This window comes from Natrix helvetica, assembly GCF_964273705.1.
Source record: "Natrix helvetica genome assembly, chromosome: 2".
NCBI classification, from domain to species: domain Eukaryota; kingdom Metazoa; phylum Chordata; class Lepidosauria; order Squamata; family Natricidae; genus Natrix; species Natrix helvetica.
The window spans coordinates 48,005,491-48,026,582 of NC_138552.1; the positions used below are offsets into that span (position 1 = coordinate 48,005,491).

Here is a 21,092-nt window from a genome sequence, read left to right on the forward strand (position 1 = left end):
ACGTCCCTGAGCGAACTGATACTAGCAGCAACCAGAACCCACCCCTGTCTCATATGGAATTGGTATATAAATTGAAGTCTTAGACCCCTGCAGGTGGCAGTTGTTGCAAGGAAGGCCTTTGCAAAAGCACATCTTATTTGGCAATTATTCCTGTTCCTAATTTGGGATAGCTCTACTCTAAGTCACTTACACTATGGTTATTTTGCACCTGAATCTATTGTACTGATCTTAATATAAATGTCAGCTTTAGAAAGTGAAACCCATCCAAGAAGTCTTTGCTAAGCCGTAAAATCTAACATAAATAAAGTACAATGCAAGCAGCCAGACAGAAATATAAAATCAGACTATCTTTCTTCAGCTGGACTTAATACATAGGCTTTCTGCAGCAGAGAATGCAATTTTCAGATAGATAATGCATACCAGCATTATTTCAGATTCAAAATAATATTACCTAGTCTCACTCACACTTTGTATTTACTCTCAGGTGTGGCTTTACTCTCAGATACTGCTTTTATGCATAACACAAATTTATAATGTAACTTGCTTAGTGTAATGTGTAAACTCAGCATATGGGACATTCTGGTCTAATCCTTATAATACTGGGCAACTGAACAAAACATCAGAAGCAGGCACCAATAGTTTAGTTCAGGGATGTCCAAACTTGGCAACTTTAAGACTTGTGGACTTCAACTCCCAGAATTCCCCAGCCAGCTGGCTGGGGAATTCTGGGAGTTGAAGTCCACAAGTCTTAAAGTTGCCAAGTTTGGACACCCCTGGTTTAGTTTATTGATTAGCCCATCGGCCATATCGAAGCACAGTTCCAAACACAAATTATTAATAAAATATGTAAAATGAAATTGGACTAAAATGCAATAATTTGGTACATGGATAAGTGAAACAAGATAAAATTATATCTCAGTATCACTCCTACAATCTACCCCAATCAGTCCCACATATGCTAATCTCAGCTGAACCATTTTCCTCAAGTACTGTGCCATATTAAATGTTGTTTTCATATTCTGGACGCACAGAAGGAATGTTTTTTTTTAATATGGGGTTCCCAATGGGTCATTCGTTTAATATATGATCAATATACCTGTCTCTCACCCTCTTGCACAAACAACAATCAAATAATATGATAGCCAAGTCTTCTACCTCTACCACTCCTCAAATATAGAGATATCCATTATATGATATAGAAGGGAATCTCCCATATTTAACCATTGCATTAAGCTGTTTGAATGTCGCTCCCATTAATATTTCCCTAGGATGTTTTGAGACAATAATAGCTCACTTTTCTTGCTGTTTCGTGAATAGAACAATCCTACAGTGAGAGGAGGAGGATTCTTGAAGCCTATTAAATGTGCTAAATCTTCAGCTGAATTTTCACAACATGCTAACCGCAAGCCTAATTTTGGGGTAGCATGATGTATGAAATAAGGTAATGTTTTAAAACTGTTTTACATTCTAATTGTTTGTTAATTTTTTATTTTCTTTTTTCTGCAGCAGCAACTCAAAGCTGTATTTGCATTTCAGCCGCAATCGTTTCTTTACTTGTTGGTAAAAATAAAGCTTTCTCCTTTTTTAAAAAATAAAAAAAGCATAGAATACACAGAGTTAATGTTATTTCAAGGGTACCAACACTGAGTTAACATCTAAAGCAGCTTGAGCTTTTCTTTCCTTTATGTTGTCATAACAAATCTTCTGCCAGTGATTGATGTTGTTGGCTGCCAAGGAGGCTTTTCCACTGAGAGCAATGTTCCTACCATGCCTCTGGTGGAGTTCATCACCCTTCCTGGCAGCTCAATGCAATTGCATGGGTCCTCAAAAATAATCTTGCTTAGTGATGCATGCACTAAACTCACGTGTGTTTGTTTTGAGTCCCTTTTTGGTGGCAAATATTTCCATCCTCTAAATCCATTAGGGCATTATCCAAAATAATTCAGCAACATGTAACCCACACGAGTTAGCCATTGACTTCTACTGCTATAGAATAACAGATCGGAAAGGATCTTGGAGGTCTTCTAGTCTAACCCCCTGCTCAAGCAGGAAACGCTATACCATTTCGGAGAAATGGTTGTTCAGTATATTCTTAAAAACTTTCAGTGTTGGTACCCACAGCTTCTGGAGGCAAGCCATTCCACCGATTAATTGTTCTAACTGCCAGGGAATTTATCCTTAGTTCTAGGTTGTTTTTCTCCTTGATTAGTTTCCACTCATTGCTTCTTGTTCTGCCTTCAGGTGCTTTGGAGAATAGGTTGACCCCCTTTTCTTCCATGAACTTCTTTATTTCTTACCACCCTGGAACCCTTCCAAAAAGTCATGATATGAAATTGAAATTCATATTGGTTCATCTATTTTAAAAAAGCCACATCACATCTACGTTTGTTGGCTTTACATACAGCTTGATAATGTTTTTGGAACAACTTAAAACTAAGTCAGTTTGCTGTAGGGCAGTGATAGTGAACCTTTTAGAGACCAGGTGTCCAAACTGAAACCCCAAACCCACTTACTTATTGTAAAGTGCCAACACGGCAATTTAACCTGAATAATGAGATTTTACTACCTAAGATAATGATAAACAAGGCAGAGTTCAGCTAATTGTTCTAAGAAAAATATGATAAATGGACTTTTATGCTCCTTCATTTTTTTCTGCTTTTGAAAAATTATGTTTAGTAACAATAAAAAACTTTTGTATTATCATTTCTTTCCCTCCTTCTCTCTTTCCCTCCCTTTCCTTCCCCCTTTCCCTCCTTTTCTTTTTCTCCCTCTTTCCCTTCCTCTAACTGCTTCTCTCCATCTTTGTCTCTTTTTCTCTCTCTTTCCTTCCTCTCCCTCCTTCTCTCTTTCTTTCTCCCTCTGTTTCTCTCTGTCTCTCTCTGTGAGGTGAGGGCGAGGCCAGCCAGTGGTGGGATCACCCGACAGGGAGCCACAGTGGAGAGACAAAAAAATGGCTTACCGACACCTGCCTTATGGCACATTTGTGCTAGGGTGATGGTGTGTGTCTGCCCACAGAAAGGCCTTTGTGTGCCAACTCTGGCACGTGTGTCATAGGTTTGTCACCAGGGGTAGGGGTTAAGGCAGAAGGCTAGGAGACCACGAATCTAAACAACTAAAATGATACAGGAGATTGGTTGGGTGTTTTTGGTGCCTTTGAGTCAGCAATGAGTCCTGGTCATTGCCAGGTCATTGCCTTGCCTGGTACCAGTCTTTGCAGTTTTCTTAGCAAGATTTCAAATAGAAGTTTTTATTATTGTCTTCTTTCTAGGCCTGAGAGATTGAATAGCCCACGGATATGCAGCTGATTTTGTAAATAAGACAGAACTAGAATCACAGTCTCCTGCCTTCCAGCCTGATGCCTTAACCACTACACTAAACTGGCTTAGTTTAGGTTCTTTCAAATACATTATGAAGCTTTGTGTTACAAAAACAGAGAGTAATAAAGAAGCAATAACATCCAAAAGATGATAGGTAGGTAGGAGTAATCACAAGTAGGTTTTATCTAGCATTCACGAAACAGGAGAAAAAAAACACAAGTTAGTTTGATAGTGACCAGTTCTTCGCTTAATTCTGGGAAAATATACTGATTAAATAATGGCTCAGAAAGGTAGAGAATAGTCTACATCAGGGGTGTCCAAACTTGGGAACTTTAAGACTTATGGACTTCAATTCCCAAAATTCCCCAGCCAGCTCGGCTGGCTGGGGAATTCTGGGAGTTGAAGTCCACAAGTCTTAAAGTTCCCAAGTTTGGACACCCCTGGTCTACATTATTATTTATAATAAATAATAAATATTAGCCTCTTTAGTGATTTATTTATTTATTTAAATAATTTACATAGCGGCCTTCACAAAAGTTATTTGAAAGCCAAATGGTGGCTTGTTAGTTTCTGTCTTAGTATGCTATGCCGATCCAACCAAGTGTGATTTATTCAATGAATCATAAATTAACTAAGGCTGTGTGCAACCAGCAAATCAACCAGTGAATGAAGGAAGCAAGTAATTCATGCATGTGCTTAAATCTAAACTTTATTGTTAGGAACAATATTAGACCAATGTTATAAATTCTATCTTTAGTTTAGCAGCTTCATTTAGGAAAGGAAAAGATATTTTGAAGTTATTGCAATATAAACTACTGGGTTTGTGCATTGCTTTGGACATGCACATAGCACCTATCAGAAATGCTTAAAACAGCTGTGTATTGGAGGCTAGTGGAAATCCAAATTACATTTTCTCCTTCAAACGTGAAAATCTATACTGTCCTAAACAAAATGGGGGGAAAAGCATATTATTCTAACACAAGTTATTTAAATATCTACCAATAAACACCAACTTCTTACTGCCAATTTCATAAGCAAACCAGAAAGTCAGTTGCCTTTTTGTTTTTCACAACTTTCTGTTATTTTATTCTGATAATTTCACTTTTTTCTTATTGCTTTGTGATGGGGTTCTACTGGCAGGATTTGGGATTCCTCTGATTTTATTTATTTAAACAGGTTTTTTTAGACTGCCCACTTGAGCAAGGATTCAAGGTAATTAACAGTCATATTTTGTATGATTAGCATAAAATCATACTTCATCTAAAGAGAAACTATGTGTTGCAGGAATCTAATAGCAATAGCACTTAGAGTTATATAGCTCTTCATAATGTTTTACAGCACTCTCCAAGTAGTTTACAAAGTCAGCATATTGTACCAACAATCCTCATTTTACCTCAGAAGGATGGAAGGCTGAGTCAACCTTAGACTTTGCTTATTTTGACCCCCACGGGACCAAGTAGCATCAGTAGACTTCTACCGTTTGGCCTGGTGTGACCCAACTGAGTATCAAACATGAGGGATTACCTCATGCAGATGGTAAAAAACAACACTGAGGCAAGGGCTGAGTATATGGAACCCCATAGTCGTGCAAGGAAGCACTGTATTACTATGTGAGCATAGGACATTTGTACCACTTCACATTCAGAGAAACTGCTTGAGCTAAAAATATTTCAAATTCAAAAATACATTGCGTGGCTCTATAAAATGCCCTGTATAGTCAAAATTGCTAATTTTCATACCACTTCATTTTCTGTGCACAATTTTAGTTACTCCATTCTGACGGCAAATCATTATGGAGGCATTGTTTGAAATAAAAGCCACACAGTTCTCTAGATTAAGTCCCGAATTAGACATTTTCAATGGTTTCTTTTTCAGCAGCTGCATAGCACACAGCTACGGACGCACTTGGAAAAGGATTCTTAACAGAACCTTCAAAGATAAGAACTACTAGGAGGAATACATCTTGGCCAGAACTACTGTGCTATTGTATGTATAAATTCCCCAAGAGGTTGTCCTTGCCAGTGCAGTATATAAAGTGGCTCACTTGAGTGTTGGCTGCATTGTCTATTTCTTGGCTATGGGAATGCCTGGAAACACTCTGCCTACCAGTTTACTGAAGCTGTCATTCACAGAAAAAGGCAAATTACACTGCGGTAAAAAATACCCTGGTACTTTCCCAGCAAGTTGGAAGCTAGGCTTTAAAGCCTCTCATCAACCTGCTTTCTCTGCTGTTGCTCAGAGGTACTATCTGAATGTTTTTTTAAAAAAAAGGGGGGGGGAGATTTGTCAGAATAGGCTGGAAAGGGGAGAGGGGATGATATCCCCTTACCCTCCTGGAGAACGTCTCAATTGGGCAAATAGATGCTCAAAGAATGTGGTTTTCGCTATAACTTCAAGTTGGGAAGAAAGAATGAAAATAATTCACCACTGGGTCTGACCTAGTTTAGTCTTATTCATTCAATTTTTATTCTTTAGGTAAAACTCGCTTTGTGTCTGTATCGGCAAGAGCTACTGCCACCTGGCCACGTTGACTCATACAGAAACATCGACTCACACATACAGCAATCGCTCTAAGGAGCCAGTAGCAGCTACGTGCGTGTCTACACGAAGCTACAATCAAGTGTAGTTTCAGAGGAGGTCTTGCAAAAGTCTCTCTTGCTACCCCTGACATGCTACCCGCTCATCCCGTCCGGCCGTGCACATCTGTCAACTACTCGCTTCAGAAAAGCTCTTTGGAGGTCCCCGTTTCGTTCCCTTCCTCCCGCTCTCGTCGAGAACTGCGGGGGGGGGGGGATCGCTTCCTTTGCCCCGTAAGGCGGGGAGATTCCCCTTCGCCGCCGACGCAGCGGCCGGTCTCTCAGACCTCGCCTTGGCCTCCCAATGGCACTCGAAGCCTCTTCGCAAAGGCGGCGGAGGCTGAGCAAAAACAAACATCCCCCTCCCAATAGGCAGGGAAAGCAGGGCCGGCGCCGGTGTACATATTTGGGTTTGGGAGAGGCGGAGCGGCGAGCTGGCAGGGGGAGGGATCGGGGCGGGCCTCGGCAGCTGGGGGTGGGCCCTGGCTTTTGGCTCGTCGTCAGAAAGGCAGCAATCGCGGCCGTCTACTCCAATCCGGGAAGGGGAAAGCCCCGGAGGTGGTCGTCGAACAGTTGGAGAAGACGGCGAAGAGGCAGCAGCGGGTCGGGCGGTGAGTAGCTGGAGAGGGCGGCAGAAGAGCGTCACCCCGCGAGCTCAGCGGAGGACAAGTTGCGCCCAGGGCTCCGGTTCCTCGCCGGGGCCAGGCAGGCGGCGGCGCCTCTTCCCCTTTGCTCCGCGGGCCATCTCGCCGCTCCTTTCCGGACTCCTGATCGATTCCCGTGTTTTTCGCCCTTGTCCTGATAGTGGGGCTTGGTTGTTCTCTACTCCCCCCCCCCTCTCCTCGCTCGATCCAGCCCTCAGGGCAGCTTCTTGCTGGTCTTTCCTTTCCTTTCCTTTCCTGTTCCCTCCCGGTGCCTTTTCTTTCTTTCTTTCTTTCTTTCTTTCTTTTTTCTGTGGACCGCGCCGCGTCTGGGCTTCCCGCCGGGCACCTGCCTCTTCTTGCCTCCCCCGCTTTGTCTTCTTGGGAACGTGCGTCTTTTCTCGTCGGCTCCCTCCCCGGCCGAGAGAGGTTCCGGCGCTGCAGCTTTTCGGGTTTTTGCTGTTGAACAACTTTTCCCCCCTCCCCTTTGCATCTTTGGACGGTGCCCGGCCGGAGCTGGATTGCAAGAGCAAAAGCATAAACTTGGGGACTGCCCTCTTTGGGGCGACGGGTACGAGAAACGGTCCTCTTAGCGCGGCATCCCCGGGCTGGAAGCGGCTGAATTAATTTGGCTGCCCCCCCCCCGTCCCATTCCCCCCGTCTTTTAAGCCGGCGATTAGGGGGCTTTTAGAAGTTGCTTGTTTCCAGATAGCCTGGACGAGGCGGAGATCGGCGACCGCGATGGGCCTTGGGGGCTGCGGCTACTGAGTGAGTGAAAGATTCTTCCAGTAGATAATCTCGCTTTTGAGAGGGATTTATCCCTTGCCGACTTTCCCTTTCTGCTTTTCTTTGGCCTCTTTCTATTTGCGATTCGCCTAAGGATGGAAAGTCAGCGGGTTTTTGTCACAGCATCCCCCCCTGTCCCCGTTTCCCTCCCCCTTAGATTTAGTGAGCAAGCCCGGAGTGGCGACTTGTGTTTTTCTTCTTCAAGTTTCCTATCCCGTCTTCTCTTAATTGACGCTGGGGTTGTGCTGAAACGCTCCTTGGCGCTTTTGGAGTGCACGTCATTCGATGTTGTGTACTTGCTGGGCTTTGCGAAGGCGCCTGTAAATGAGACTGGGATTCAAGAGGACCTCTGATGTAAAGAGCTTCTGTTAACAATCATTGTCTGATTAGGGGAAAGCGATGCTTGTGGCTTTTAAGTAACGTGTGCGTTGTTCTGACGTTATTAACGGTTCTTGTAGTAACAATAAGGGTAAGAGAGGGTCGCAGAGTGCCAAAAGACCCAACTCTGGACATGGAGTGAGCTTGTCTGAAAGTTGTTTTTTTTTCCTGAAAGAAAAACAACAACATAGAAGAAAGATCAGAAGGAATGCAGAAAATAGAACTTTGAAAATGGGGGGAAAGTTCATGATTTCTGTTGTCTGTTGTCTGTGATGCACTTACTCTCCCAACTGCTTGCTCACTTCGTTTCTGTCTCTCACTTTTAAAATTCTATTTTGTGCCAAGCACAGGTGAGCCAATAGCAACGCTGAGCTATGTTTATTAGGGATATGGCTTGCTTTCTAACTTTAGGATAATATATCTTTAAACATCTCACTTTCTGTGTCTTATGTTGTGTTTGGTTTCAGACTATGGAGGGAAGTACACTATCATAGTAGTGCTTTCTGAGACTTTGGCAGGCATGGCATTATTAGAATAATACTTTTATTGTTGCAGTGCTTGACTTCAAGGTGAACGTACATCATCTCTTTTAAGTATTTACAGAATTTTTACACATAATTAGAGATTGGATGTGCTGGTTTTTTACATACTGTATCAAGAACCATGTAATGAAAAAAAATTGCAAATATGAGAAGGTTCCCTAAAATTCTAGAAATATAATACTTTGAATTACATTTTTAGATTACAAGGCAAACCTGATTAGCTTTTCAGGAATTCTGCATTATAAGTATTACTGACTTCTAGAATAATTGATTTTCATAATGTCTTTGAATGGGATAAGGGGAGCTAAAATGTTATAATGCTCAAAATGTATGGCTGCTTTCTGTATAAGTTTTGCTTTTTACAATATTTTAACAGGTAATGAAACAGTGAACATGAGCACAGGGTTAGCATAATTTACTTAAGACAGAGCATTGTTGTTGGTTATATGTCAGTTTTGGGTGAGTCATGGCTGTACGAATTTGATAAATAAATAAATATGGGATACAGACGTTGCTTCATAAACTTCATTGCACTGTTGAGACTATAACTTCTCAGTAGAAGTAATGGTTTCAAGAACATTGAATTTGTGGTTGCTATTTGATTTCCAGATAAGTACTACTCATAAATATTGAACTATGTATTTAGTATTCAACTTGACCTTTTGGAGCACGTAATGATTTTATGTAATTTGCTCATAAAAGGTGGTCTTACATGATCCATTTTTATTTATTCATCCATTCATTGAATCTCTTTGAATCAAAATCACACTTTAAAAGCCTCTGTAAAGTGAAGCTAGACATTCAATTCAAAAAATGCTGTAGGATCAATGGTGCTGACATATGCATATACTATTCTGTTTATCTTATAAACATTTTCACATTATTATACAATGAACATACAGATAACATTTTAGAAGTAGTGATGCCAGTGATTCTCTTACAGAATTGGAGTAGCTTAGAAAACCCAAATATGGGTGCTGTTCTACATTGGGCAAACTTGTATAAAGCAGATCTCCAAATAGTTTTCTTAGTTTAATCATAGTTAGCTTCCAGGAAGTAGATGGTATGGCATATTAATGCAACTATGCAGCTACTGTCGGAATAGTTTGTCACCATTCGTTTAAGGTGCCAGCTAATTTTAAAGGATTAGTTAAAGGGAGAAGAAGAAAAGCAACAGGATAGCTGATACTGTTTCAGAGGTTGTATGAACCAGTTATTACTAACCTATTACCGTAGGAGTTTTAACTCTAGAGGTTATTAGCTCTTGTTGGGGTCAGTTGGATATTTAGAAGGAAGTATATTGTTTCATGATCAATGCATATGCAGCACGTCTCTGTGTTTTGTTTGCTTGTTTTGCTTTATGTTAGGGCTTTGAAGAAAGCCACTTTGACGTAGTTGCTAAGATGCCATGTTAGAAACCAGGAGACTATGACTTCTAGTCCTATGCATAATATCATGATGTCTTTAGACCATTCACTTTTTCCCAGCCCTAGGAAGAAGGCAATAGTGAACCACTTCTGAAAATTTTGCCAAGAAAAGGGAGGGAATAAGGGCAGTGACTGAAAGGCACAAAATAAATATTGCTGAACATTTTCTTTTCCTGAAATAAGAAAAGTGATTCATTGCTTGCTTGTACTCCATGATGAACACACTGGTATAAAATTTAGCTTCCTAGCCATGCAATCAACTCTTGTTAATTTTGCAACTTAAAAAAAAAATACAACGTTGTTTATTATTATTTATTCATGCCTCTTTTCTTCAAGTTGTTGCCTGTGTCAAATAGAATTTTGCTTACAAAGTCAAACCTATTTTATGATCAAGGGCTTCTTTCTGGGTACTTTATTATAGAACATGTTATCTGACTTCTATACATCTTTCATTGACATTGACCAACTTTATTAGCATTTTTCCTAATCATATCAAGATGAATTTAACCTTCTGACTAACTAAGCCACCTTGCATATAAGCAGATATTCTTTCGTTGTATGGGTAATTTTGTAAGTAGGCCCATGTTATGTATTAATAGGTCTGTAAGGCACACTTAGCAGTATAATTCTAGTGTTGAATGCCACAAAGTTATGAATTCTATATTCTGTAATGCACATTTTAAAGTTGCTCATGTTAAAGAATTTAAATTAAAGACGTTTTAACAATTACCTTTTCCCAAAGTGGATTTTCTATATTTATAAGATGTATAGAAAAGGGCAATCAAAAGGATCAAATATCTGGATCAATTCCTTGAAGAAAATATTTAAATCTTTATAGCATAGAAAAATGATAAATGAGGGCATGATAGAACTGTATAAAATGGAAATGGTGAAGAGGGTCTTCTCCTTCACTTTCTGCCAATCCCATAATACTACATACTCTGCTACACTTGAAAAACTTCAAGTGTATCAAAGGTGGTATTCAGCAGGTTCTGACCAGTTCTGGAGAACCGGTATTGGAAATTTTGAGTAATTCAGAGAACTGGTAAATACCACCTCTGACTGGACCCATCCCCATCTATTCTCTGCCTCTCGAATTCCAGCTGATCAGGAAGAAATGGGGATTTTGCAGTAACCTTCCCCTGAAGAAGGGAGGGAATGGAAATTTTACGGTATTCTTCCCCTGCCACGCCCACCAAGTCACACCCACCAAGCCATGCCCCGCCCCCAAGCCATGCCACGCCCACCAAGCCATACCCACAGAACCGGTAGTAAAAAAAATTGAATCCCACCCCTGAAGTGTATGCTGGGAGCTTCCAGGAATTAAAAAGAATTACTATTTCACATGACACATGGTTGAACAATGGGAATTTGATACCTTCAGATATAATTATGAGCACCAATGTGTTACAACTGAAATTGAAATTAGACAAATTCATGAAAAATTATTATTATTGACTGATGATCACTAACCATAGAAATGTTTTTCAAATTTGACAATGTTAAGATGTGTGGATGTCCTAGAAGCTTGCTGGCTAGGGAGTTAAAGTCCATGTATCTTAAAGTTGCTAAGTCTACAAAACACCAATCATAGGCAGGATGCTTTCCAGTTCTGCTTGCTGGAAAGCACTGGTAAGAAAGCATTGTTAACCTCATGTCCTTCACCTGGTTGATACCTGGACAATGGTGAAGTAAATAATCCTTAAATGTGATGCTTTCTTTGTAAGTTGGTTCTGACCTAGCAAAAAAACTGAAAAGGGGTAAAGACCCAATTTTTTAATAATTAAATTTAAATAAGAAAATTTGTGTGCAGTCATGTTAATTTGTCAGCTGATTTATTCTTTGGATAATTCAATTTTTACTTAGCTTAGTTCACTAGTCCATTTCTATGAATATGTCTTTCAAACATCTATAAAGTATTGAGTAATCTTTGCATATCTTGGGGTATTTCTGTGGGTCTTTGATGTTGCAGAGAGGGAGGTAAATGGATAGTGAAAAGGGAATCCTTCCCTTACCTGAAAACCATCCTATGTATTATGCCAGAAAATACAGGGAAAGAAAATAGAACAAAGGAAATGGTATATTTTTTCACAAGTGATAATTGTGGGTTAAACAATCTTCTGAATCATTTGCAGTCATATAATTGTCTGTTGACTACTCTAAGCCTTTGGTTGCAGTTGTCTGTCTGCTATCTTTCCTCCCTCCCCCTCCCATTTCTTCCCCAATCTTACCTTGGGAGAAAAGAGGGAAGGTTTAACAAGTTGACAAAATATTATTCCATGGTCAATACAAGAGTGATCGAGAACAGTCTTGTGCAGTGTTTTTCAAACTTGGCCACTTTTAAGATGTGTGGACCTCAACTCCCAGAATTCCCTAGCTACCATGAATTCTGAGAATTGAAACCCACACATCTTAAAAGTTGCCAAATTTGAAAAATACTGGCCTGGGATACAGTAGGATCTCAGGTCACGACAGTAGGATCTCAGGTCACGACTGTAATCCATTCCAGGACTTCAGTTGACACCCAATTTGGACGTGGTCAGAAACCGAGGTCCCACTGTATTCCTTATATTTATCACCTATAATCAAATCACTGTAGTATGAAACTCCTACTTAAATCTGTTTGATTCTATTGTTAAGACTTACAAATTCAATCACCCAGCATATAGGCAGTTTTATTTATCTGAACGTTTAGGGCATTTCACAAAAAATAAAATAGTCATGGGTTTGTTTTACTTGAAGGATACTTTCTGGAGAGAATAGCTGCATATAATGCCTATCAGCAGACTCTATTCTAATATGTTGTCTTTTCTCTATACCCTCTTCTCAGTGCAAACATCCAAGATCTAGTTTTAATCTAATTGCTGATTGCCAGATATATAGACCTGATCAAGATTTAGATTCACATTTTATACCTTCATGCACATAAAATGCAGCTTCTACATTTGTAGTGTTGGCAACACTGTAATTTTTTTAAAGAATTGTTAATTTCTCATCTTTTTTATTTTAAAATATAATAGCAAACTGGTGATTGCGGGATGGATTTATAGCCAGCTGCGTATGTAGGCTTTTGACCTCACATCGTTACTATCTTCCCTTGCCCTAGGATAGCATTCTTGCTTCTGATGTGTAAGAATGTACTACTTCAGTGAGCTGTCAACCTTGCAGCTTCTGATTAGTTCTGTCAATCTGATGTCAGTTTTAGGCCCGGGAAAGTACTTACAAGAAGAAATGCTGTGACTTAAATATTACATGCTCCAGACAGGTGAAAAGGCAGTTATCTTCTAAACCCTGAAGCTCTTGTCAAGTTTCATTTTGTATGGCTAAGAGAGTTTCACATAATGGAACCAGTGCCTTAAAATATGCATGGGGTAGTATGTGCAACGTGATGTTGGCTTATATAACAAAGAAATTATCCTGTATCTCACATGGTTTAATTAATTAAAATGGTCTTTTCCAACCTTGCTATGTTTATTAGTGCCTACCTCTAATAATCTCCGTAACAGGGTAGAATTAAGTAGTGAGAATTGTTTTAAGAACAACAAGCTGATAAATACACTGCATAAAGAATTAGTTTTGGTCACCTTAGATTATTGAGGCATTAAAATAAAGTTTAGTATATTGCAAATATGAAGTCTTTGAAGTTACATATTACTTTATTTAGTTGCTTGTACATTTATGCATAGAGATACTATATATGGAGGTCATCAGTTTTTTCTCTTCTCTTTAGGTCTGAAAATTAGTATTAATTTTTATTTTTTAGCCTTAGACTTTTCTCTCATCCTTTTATCTTGATTCGTAGCCTAACAGTCATAATAAACTTTTGATGTTATGTGACCTCTACAACAATAGCTCAGTGAGCTTGGATTGGCTGAGAGAGAATGATTTGATTCCATGTAACATCCTAAACTGTGATGCTTTCTTACATTTTAGAAAATATATTTCTTTGACTTGTATGAATGATTAGTTTATAGCAACAATGGATGGCACACAAATTAAAAACAAGCATAAATTCAAAACAAATGGACAACCAAGGTTGTTAAAACGATTTACGATGTCTCCTAGACATGGGCCATTCAACATTCTAACCCAATGTCAAATTTTGGCTTACTATATTGTGCAAATCTGGCCATTTAGTTTCTCAGACATAACGTATAGTGTAGCATATTGTGGGATGTGGTAATGCATGAGAATGTAACAATCTTGGCCACATAAGAGTAGGCCAGTGTTCCATAATACCTTCTTTTTTCAGTGTGCTCCCCATTTAAGGTTTTTTACCTGATTCACAAATACATGCATGCCTATCTGTACTTGCTTTTGAAAAATGTTTAGTTTCTAACTATGTGGGTCCACAGAAGAATATGAAAGTGACAAAACATGCATGGACAGATGGCCCTCTTTTTATATTGTAATGTTACATGTAATAAGTAAAGAGCAGATCTTGTGTTATGTTGCTATGATAACACATTTTCTCTTAACAAAATCCCCTGTTGGTGGGAATGCTCATGTTTCTAACATTGCTTTACTGAACATTTCAGTGCAACAGTTGTTTACATTCTCTTTGTTTTGTTTTAGGTAGTTTAAAAAAGAATATCTGCTTTTCCCCTATGCTGAGCTCTCCGAACAGTGTTTCTCAACCTTGACAACTTTAAGATGTGTAGATTTCAACTCCCAGAATTCCCCAGCCAGCATATATCTTAGATGTATGGCAAATTTGAACAGTATAGATCTGTAATTTGAGCTATTTCTCTGCAATAATACCAACATAATACTTTGTGATAGTCTGTTAAATGAACTATTAAGGGACTGGGATGAATTCATACTTCTGTTACTCCTGAATGAATAGTTGTATGGATAATTATCAGAGCCATTCAGTGGTAGCCTTTTATTTCTTTATGATTAGGAAATGTGAATTGTCTTTTGTTACATCTAATTTTGCTAAAGTTAAGCAGGTATCCTTTGTTTATCCTGGTACTATTTTTTTTTCTAGTCAGGTGTAATAAAAGTAAGCTGATGGTTCTTGACCAAAAAAATCTTATGTAGTCTAAGATCAATATTTAGCTATATACTACTGAAGTTTTCTTCTCTGATACTTTGTAACCTTCAATTGAGTGAAATGCTGCAAAAAGTTTTTCAACAGAGATACCTCCAGGGGGCTAATGTTCAGTCCTATTACTCCCAAGGAAATTAAATGTTGGAAAAAAAGTTTTTGCTGCCTTAGTGCTACTGCAGTCACGTTATTCCCACTTTCAGATTCCATGACACTTTTGCACAAATTGATGGGGAACCCAGAAGGAGCCAATATGATTTCCGATGCTCCTACACTCCTTGCCATATTCCCAACAACAAAGTTTTGCTCATAGAAAGCTTGCAGGGAAAAAATCAGTGCAAAAATGGTCCAATCCCTGTGTTTGCTTGTCAGCCACTTGTGTTCTCCCCCAGTTCCTCTCCCACCCATCAACAACCACTTATCTGCCTACTGGGAAGGGGAGGGAGGGATGAGAAAAAAGGAGGAAGCAAGTTACATATCTGTTACTGGCAAGGCGAGGGAGGAAAGGAGGGGAAAAGGAAGGAAAAATGACAAAGCAGTAGAGAGGGGAGGAAGGCTGAAAGGAGCAGGCAGGAACAAAGAAAGGGAAGGAGGAAGACAGAAATGAAGCAAGGGAGGGAGGAACAAATGTAAAAAGGAGGAAGGAAGGAAATTTCTGACACTCACCACCAACTTCCCATAAGAAAATATAAGGAAACGGACAGGAAATTATAAAATATTCCCATGGATTTTTGCCCATCCATGGTCATTTTGTTTCTCTATTTAAGTAAGGAAATTTTTATTTATTTATTTCTTAGATTTTTAAACCGCCCCCTCTCCCAAAAAGGGGTTTCTACAATGATGACTCAGTGGGTACAGAATTTTACTGTAAACTGTAGTATTTCTTTTGAGCATTATTTCTCTTTTGCTGAGTGTTTGCATTATAAGATCAATGTTTCTGTAATGCTTCCTGATGGAGGTGGTGGAGATGATGATGATATCCATTTAATTGTATCTGACTCATGGTGGTTATACGGGCCAGGTTTTTCCACATCTCTTGATCTTTCACTACTTCTTTGAGTTTTTCTATGCTCTGGTGTCAGCTTTTATGGTGTCCAGCCACAGCGTTGTTTGATGGCCTGGTTTCCTTTTACTGCTCAGTCTTCCAAACGTAATTGCTTTCTCAACTGAATTCCCCCACATGACATGGCCAAAATAAGTGAGGCACAGTTTTGTGATCCCTCCCCCCCCCTTTCTAGTGACATGTTTTGGTCATGCTGTTCAAGGAATATGCAGGAGCCTTCTCTAGCACCACAGTTCAAACAAGTTGATTTTTCTTCCTGTCTTGCTTTTTTAAGGTCAAACTTTCACAACTGTGGGGAACAAAATAGAGCAGGCTAACTTACATTTAATTGCCAGACTGATATCCTTGCTTCTTTTCCATATTCACAGCATTCATCATTGCTGTGCAACATTATTGTGGCTGTGCAACCTTATTGTGGCTGAATAAGAGCTCAGTGTGAGAATGCATTCTGTCAATCCAGATATCTTATACAGATAGTCCTCATTTAGTTACCATTTGCAGTTACAAATATAATGAAAGCAACATTACAAGCAATCGTTTAAGAGCCTGCAAAACAAAGGATAGCTGAAGTAAGATCCTAAGCACAGTCACAGCTCCACTTGACAACCATTTCACTTAGCAACTAAGTTGCCAGTCCCAATTGTGGCAACTAAATAAGGACTGCCTTTTGCACATGGGATGGGAGCAGAGGGAAGTGATGGAATTGTTTGAGCTGGTTGCTTAATCACATCACACTTCAGTTATGAACCAGATCTTCTGAGAAATAGTAAAACCAAAGATCATTTAATATTGTTTTTAGTTCTATTAAACCTAGGGAGAATAACATTTTAAAGTGTATCTGGTGGAATAATTAGTTTTCCCTGGTAAAGGCCATTTGAAGAAGAAAAAAAATAATTGGAAACCATGTCATTTAAGCACTATACCCATAAAATTTGTTTTGAGGTTAATTTGGGGTTTTCCTGTCTGTGAACCCATTTTATCCATTTGTCTATTCCATTCTTATTATTCATGGTTGCTTGGGCTGCTTACAGTTGAGTCAGCATGTAAAGGATCCCAATTTCTCCATCTGCAGCTTAGAGAAATAAAGCAAAGCATATCTGTGTTCTTCATTTATGAGGACTTAATGTAACAAGTGGTGAACTGATTGTATTTATTAAGATCAGCTTGGACTCCATTCTGACTTGGAAAAGGAAGGAACTTAACAGATTGCAGGGAACATTCCATTACTTGCCTTAATATGGGCAAGGTTCAACTTCTTTACATCCCTTTCTTTCATTGTTTCTTTCAAAACAAAATAGCTTCTTCACACAACACTATCTTGATATTTTTCTATCAGCAGGTCTGGGGACCCTACGGTGATACAGAGCCAACCAAGTGCTGGGGTGATTGTGTGGTTGCTGCCATGAGAGAGATATGGGTTCTTACATGGTGAAATTTTAATTTTGAAACCTACCCAGGGTGTGAGTTGGGCAACCATTTGTTGAACAAATAAACCCTCTTCAGTTAAACTGTTCAGCTTTTTAAGAGACACAGATTTAAAACAAATGCAGTCCTCTCTGAAACTTCAGTCTATCTAATTATTAAATCAAATTATCCAGCTAGAAGCTGTCTTGACAATAGAAGTTTATACCATTTTGCTCATTCCTTCTCCTACAGGCAATTCTTGAATGGCAGCCCCAGCTGATGACTTTAGGCATTCCTTTTCTATTATATTTATATAATAACCGCTCATTTACTTCCCACCTGGTTTTTTTTTTAAATGTGAGTGAACAGCTCCATTTTCCACCAAGGATGTGAACTATTTAAAGGCCAGGTCTCTGAAGTATTGAGGGAATATAGAAGTCCAGCAGCAGTTTCTTTTGCTTTTTCTCAGCTGTCGCCTTGACTTCAGGGTCTCCCTCATCCTTCCTTTTCCTCCCTGAAAGGCAAGCTTTCTTTTCTTAGCACTGAAAGAGTCTGAAAATCCTCACTATCTAATGATGAGGTGTGCTCCCAAGGAGATGGTGTTTCTCTTCACCACATGCCAATTTAATGTTTGAAGACTTGCCTTTTTCTGTTTCCAGTTTTAATTGTCATGTTTTCTCTTTCATGGTGTCCATTTCAAGTATGCCATCCATATATTATATAACTTGGCTCCTCATATACATTTCATTGGTTGGTGCATGGTTGGATGACATGCTTCAGATGCAGAACATAACCCAAAGGGCATGTGTTTAAAATTGCATTGACCATGTATGTGTGCCTTTGAATCAGTTTTTTTTTTTTTTACTTCTGTCTGCACAAGTTTTCTTGGAAGGCTATTTCACAAGTGGCTTGTCATTGCTTACTTCCTAAGGTTGATATAGTAATTGGTCCAAGGTCACCCAATAGGCTTTGTACCTAAGGCTGGACTACTAGTTTGTAGCCTACTGCTTTACTATCTGCACCAAACTGACATTGATTATATGGCATATTAAATATACATAAAAGTTGCTTTCTTAATTCAGTGATATGGGCCCAAACTTGCCTTCCATTTCTGTAGAGCCCCGTTCATGTTGGGATATCATAATCATCTCCGTGAATACACTTATTTAATTTTGCAGCTGAGTGGGAAGCAAATACTTAGACATTCATGTCTCTTGTGAACTATAACCATGCAATGAACTCATGTAGTTTGATCTTTAGTACAACAGATAATTGATTTCTTTTCCTAATCAACCAAGGTCTGCTTTCAGTTTATTCTCAATGTTGCTGGTAGATATCTTGTAGTACGTGCTACTGGCCATACATTTTTATTAAGTGCAGTGTCAATATGATATACTGGTTGTAACAGTTCAGATGTTTCTAGGTTCAGGATGGTTCTTCAGGGATTTGGTACTACTGCTGTTTTTATAATATATAGAGTGCCTTCCCATTTGTAGTGAGTTCACAATCACCCAGCGTGACTGGATGATTTTTGATACATGGTTAAAAGGTATGGGTCTGGTTTAGATTTCAATTTGTTGTAACCGCTTTCAACTATTAGAATAGTGTGCACATCAGCATTATTATGATAAACAATAAGCATTCTTTCATCCAGTCTTCATTCTGATGTCTCACCTGTCCATGTCAGAGAAATAAGTATACCATTCTTCCTAAGATCAGTTTTCTTTTCCTTTGGAAGCATTGTTCCCACTATTTTTTCTTACGGTTAAAAATGTATCTTTGCTTAGACATTCACTTATTACTAAAGTCAAAAACCTTACTTTTTCAGATCTGTTACAAATTACTTCAACTACGAATGTCCTTCAGTAGGCCCCATCTGAAATAAAATCTTGCATTCAATTAATGGGGGCAGAGGGTGGCTTTAGGGTGGTCTACATTGTAGTTTTAAAACTTTTTTCATGCACTAATGTATTGTATGCATCTAGTCACTATTAAGATTACTGTTTTCTGTTCGTCTTTGTGGCCACCAGTTGCTCCCATGCACTACCAAATCTTAATTGCTGGCATCATCATTGACTTTCCATATTGTTAATAAGTTCAAATGGTGGTGGCTGCTCAGACTATCCATATAAATAAAATAATGAAGTATTTGAGGGTGCTACTACTCCAAAAGCTAACTCCAAAAAGAGCTTTATTCTCTGATGTCTGCTCAGTAATGTTGTGATTGGCCTTCTAGTCCACTGCTGACTTTCTATGATTTGTGCAATAATACTCACATTTTTTTTGGTCTTTTTAATAAGCTTGTGTAAGAGTCGGGGTTTGCCATGTTTTAGCACATACTTATTGCTGCACAGAAGAAAGCTGCACTTTTGACATCATGTGTTATTCAGCTATAAGAAGGTAATAAATGTGGCTCTCCACAATAGCACAAAAGGTGACTTTGTTTATTAAGTGCAGTTTGACTCTTGACATATTACAAGGAATATATCATTGCTTTCCATAACATACTAGGTTCAATTAAGGAATATATCATTGCTTTCCATAACATACTAGGTTCAATTTTTGATAAATACTTCTTCACAGTAACCACTCTTAACTGATAACCCTTATATGTTTGAATAAAGATGTGATAAATATGTTCACCATTTAATTGGAAGGGAAAAAGTGACACTTCTCTTTTTTCTTGTCACTATCTTTTTTTTTATTGAGCTTGCGGATCTGATGCTTTTACATTTTCTATTCAGTAAAGTTTAGCTTTTATTATTTGTTTGCATTATAAAATCAATTATTGAAGAATAATATGATTTTTTAACTTAATATAGTTATAATATACCTTATATACCAGTTTGATGACCTAGTAGTGAAGACGTTTGACTCCCACTCAGAAGATTGGGAATTCAATTTTAGGTAGCGGCAGATATTTCTTTCTCAGGGCACAGACAGAAAAATCTGCGAACTCTGCATAGGCATCAGGAAGGGGATCTGGCCAGTAAAGGCTCAGCTTTAACCAGTTGCTCTACCCCAGATTACTTGGTTTAAAAAAGGGAAGGTTTTTAAAATTATAATACAACTTGTTATGTCATATCATATTATTTCTAAATTCATCTTCAATACTTGGTTTTACAAAAATATATACATATACATACAGTGCATATTGAACTGTGCAGGTTGTTGTTGATGGTGGTAGAAATGAACATAGCACCTCCCTGCAAGCACTTAAACTAATCAGCAGTTCCTTAAATCAAATCCAGCTTTTCTTGGGACTGTGCCATAGCTGTGGAAGGCAAATTGTGAATTAAACAGCTTGCACACTTAGGGATTTCACCTGGTTATACATTTCTAATTAAAAACCTTTCTTTGACTTGCAAGTACAAAATGTAAAATCTCTGCCACCTCCAAGCATATCTACCACATTCCCTTAGCTATTCTAATATAAGCAAGCTAACAGACAAGGTACTCCATAATCTTGTCCTATATCTCTCATTAAGGAGTGCCACATTATCACTAATTGACTTCAGTCTACAACTCAGCTTCCAAACAGTATTGCTGTTCATGTAATCATTCAGCCATTCTTTAGAACTGTCTTGGGGATATGTGTATGTTCTTTTTTCAGCCCATGCCAAACAATTGCCAGGTGGCTAAAATTCTTGAGCTCTGTATCCCACAAAAATGTTAAGCATCGCAGATCAGATACATACTATGTTTTTAATGCTTTCTTCTGAGAATTAATGATGAAGTTAAATCACTGTTTGTGCATAAACACACAAGAACCATCATAACACAGAGAAACTCCATATACGTGGAATGATACTGAAAATAAATTGAATATTTGTTTTGGACTTTGGATGTCTGGCTTCTGCAAATTAAAATGTTTCTTACAAATATTTTCCAAAATAAGTATTCCTTTC

The 21,092-nt window shown here is 38.6% G+C and overlaps 1 protein-coding gene across 3 annotated transcripts in view; it reads left to right on the forward strand.

The window, feature by feature from the left end:
- Positions 1 to 6,374: 6,374 nt before the first annotated feature.
- The window catches only part of PAM (peptidylglycine alpha-amidating monooxygenase), a 150,910-nt gene continuing 136,192 nt past the window's right edge, over positions 6,375 to 21,092 (forward strand). For all 3 annotated transcript variants that reach the window (XM_081944082.1, XM_081944083.1, XM_081944087.1), the window contains exon 1: positions 6,375 to 6,504. The gene's annotated coding sequence lies outside the window, so the exon portion shown is untranslated. The remainder of the gene's footprint in view (positions 6,505 to 21,092) is intronic.